This window comes from Sinohyriopsis cumingii, chromosome 15, assembly GCF_028554795.1.
Source record: "Sinohyriopsis cumingii isolate HCF-2022 chromosome 15, ASM2855479v2, whole genome shotgun sequence".
Lineage (NCBI taxonomy): Eukaryota > Metazoa > Mollusca > Bivalvia > Unionida > Unionidae > Sinohyriopsis > Sinohyriopsis cumingii.
This window is the reverse complement of record NC_142975.1, coordinates 4,596,084-4,599,604: the sequence shown is the minus strand read 5'-3', so window position 1 is coordinate 4,599,604 and position 3,521 is coordinate 4,596,084. Positions and strand designations below refer to the sequence as shown.

At 38.1% G+C, this 3,521-nt stretch overlaps 1 non-coding gene across 1 annotated transcript; it reads right to left on the bottom strand.

The window, feature by feature from the left end:
- Positions 1-3,431: 3,431 nt before the first annotated feature.
- Positions 3,432-3,521, bottom strand: Trnam-cau (transfer RNA methionine (anticodon CAU)). Its single transcript is given in 2 exon segments — positions 3,432-3,467; positions 3,485-3,521. It is a non-coding gene; the product is annotated as a tRNA-Met (tRNA).

The following is a 3,521-nucleotide window of genomic DNA, read 5'->3' as shown; positions in this document are numbered from 1 at the left end:
TATATACATTTTCCATGAGAGATTATATCTTCAGGAGAAACTAAAAGCATTCTTCAGAAAGCATGCGCACCAGCATATGTCAAAAGAGCAAATGATTTACCCCGAGGCGCAGATGTAGAACATGGTAGAAAACACTATAACTAGTCATAAAACGTGTTCTAAACATCCATGATGGTCAACTACATTAACTTATAGGTAAGTTCATCTTATCGGTATTCTGATACCTCTATAAATTCTAAATGGATGGCAATACTAGTTGTTACAAGAAAATAGCCTCCCACTGTTGAGGGGTGGGTGATATTATTTAAATTTAGTGTTTATGATTGTACAAAATTATCATTATCGCGAAGGTTATAATGCCATTGGGAGCGTACGTTTCTACTTTATAAACATTAAGACTTATCAAACACGATTCACTGTGAGTTTTCATTTTCAACTCGTAGGTGAGGAATTTAAGCTACATAAAAATATTTTTTAATTTACTAAATGTTCAAAGGCAGGAACTGTGACTGAACTAGCTGCGTTTCATTTTAGCGCTTTCCGGATGGAGACGTTAACTGTGTTGAAGGACTGCCATGCAAACGAGCATATTCCAAGAAAAGTTGAAAGAGAATCATCTATCATGTGGTCTGAACATAGGACAAGTAAGAAGTCTTTCTATAGAAAGGCGATTGTGAGATTGGCCCTCATGTGTATTGAATCAATGGTCACATTGGAGGATTGTCAACTCTGATTGAGGCTATGCAACATTGATGCAATTTGCGAAACTGTGCTAGCGAAGGTCACCAATAATCAGCCGAATAATAAATCTGGCTCTCAAGGACAATACATGAGTATAACAAGAAATAACAGTTGACCCATGAACCGTCCTTGTGGGCTGATGAATACATATCGATACATCCATTCAGTCAATGAAAACAATTTCAAACAAATATTTTTTGGAGTTAAATATTATACAGGTCTCCCCAGTCAATGTTCGAAAAATATCGTTAGAACACTGATCATATCATGTGTTAAAACTTTTCTATTCACGGATCGGTAACTGAAAGCGACAAATATGTATTATAATTTTCTCTGTAGAAAATAAACCACAAAATGCTTTCATTACATGATGGCATGGAGTTTGTTGAATTGTATGTGATTGGAAAGAGAAAACCATTCCTCGTGTAACATTAACTCATACAAATACCATTAATACTAGTACTACTACTACCACTAACACTACTACTGCTACTCCTACTACTACTACTAACACATGTATAATGTTCGGAACACTTTCTCTGGATTCCTGTTGAAGACAGAACTCCTTCTTTAGAAAGGACATATAGACGTCGTCAAATCAGCGTAATTTAGGTGAATCAGGTTCTTACTTTAATATTGTGATAGTGAATCCTATTCCGATTGATGAAACAATGGATCTTGCCCATGAGGAAATGTTTTCCAAAATATACTCGTTTGGAAATCTAGATATTGTTACGCGTTATTATGTTTATGACCTCGGGCCCTGATGGGCGCCCTCCAATTGGAAGTAGGTCAAACCTAATTGAGTGTGCTAACACCAATGGCTGATTTATCGTGACGTCACCAGTAGGAAGACTGATATGCACCGAGGTACGACGCTTTCTATATTGATTACAGTGCGGCACGTTCGTTTTTTAGCCTTTGCTATGCAAACGGTATTTTGTTGCGAATTATATTTATTGAAATTGTATTTGAATCGAATTAGTTAACGTATATTATAGTAGTTATTATTTCTTTCCCGGTTGTTTTCAAATGATGGCTACATTGTTGTATATATCTTTTAGGGTCGGGTGCATTGAGCTGCTTGACTTGACCCTAATATGTATGTATTAATGCAGTTGATAAGAATGATGATATTATAAACTGGAAAAATGTTGGTTTGGGTTATAACTTGCTTTCATCCACTCCGGGCCAAATACATTCCACATAGTCCTACTCGCAGATGAACCATTTCCATTGAATGACGACACGTTCCCTACTTAGGCGTATCCGAAAGGTTTCCTTTTGATGGGTAGCAGCACGTCGACGACACACAAATCCACCATATTTGCTGTGTGTGAGTGAACTGGCTTAGATGGGGTTCCTGATGGCCCTCAAAGATGACAGACAAAAGTTCGAAGCGTTGTTCAAACTATGTCAATGAACGTAGAGTTTTGCTAGGCGGTTTGAAAATGTATCATCTATCGGCAAATGTGTCTTCTATTAAAGCACGATAATGGTCGCTGGCAGACTAAGAAACTGATGAATGTACAATCGTTTTCAAAGTGAGTTATAAACCTATACTCCCTGTTCTATGCTTACAGTTTTTCAGGAGATCGATGTCATGATACGGTATGATGATTAAATTACTCCAGATCATAAGTCTTTGTCTTTGAGAATTTAGGTAGCGAGCACACATATTCAAACTGAAGTAACGAATAGATATGTTTTAACAAATATTATTTGCAAATGTTATATCTGACACCAGACAGTGAATATATTTATTAATGTAAGAGCAGAAAGTTGGCGGGATCGAGACCGACAGATTTTTGTCCTAATATACGCATGGGAAGAAGATTATATTTATGTAACAAACGTGTAATTGTATTATATCCTTTGGTCCCCGTTTCATGTTTATGAATACAGACTTCCACAGATCAATACAGACTTCAATTGACCATTACCAAATGCAAAAGTGTCATCTTCCCTGTAACTTATGCTCGACGGATAGAACAATATTTGCCTTTCTTTGTTGCAAGTTGTTTTTAAAATAGTCAAGTTTGATACTGTACTCAAGTATCACGTGCATGTACCTTTTCTGTCTTTACAGGAGAGAGAGAGAGAGAGAGAGAGAGAGAGAGAGAGAGAGAGAGAGAGAGAGAGAGAGAGAGAGAGAGTGTGTTTTTGTTTGATTTGGATTTTTAACGTAGCTTTAACAATTTTTCAATCATATAGGTACGTTGTCTGCAGTGTGGCAGTTTATAGTGATGCCTAGCACTGGGGCATCATGTCGCAGACACGTAGCATGATGTCCCACCCAGTCCCATTATCCTGAGACCAGGCCAACCAGTTCTATCACTAACTTCTTAATGCTGAGCACCTAGAGAGGCAGTTGTCAGTATCAATTTTGTAAGTCTCTGATAGGACTAGGCTGGGGATCAAACCCATGACCTCCCGCATCCACAACGGACGCCCTAAACATTAGGCCACTGGAACGGTGTAGAGTGTCCATTGTGCTTTCAAGTGGGATCTGTTTGAATAGGTAATGATAGTTTCCCATCAGTTTGAGGCACACCATCCTTCAAACTTGGTCGTTACATTTGATATATACATTTGGCGTTTTCACTCTAATGTGAGTATAATTGGTGGAATTAAATAGAATAACCACAAAGGATAAAAGGTAATAATTCGAGCTAAGGAGACAAAATATCTGCCCCGGGTGAGGATCGAACTCACGACCTTCAGATTGCTCTCTACGATTGATTATGAGACTGACGCGCTACCTGCTGCGCTACCGAGGC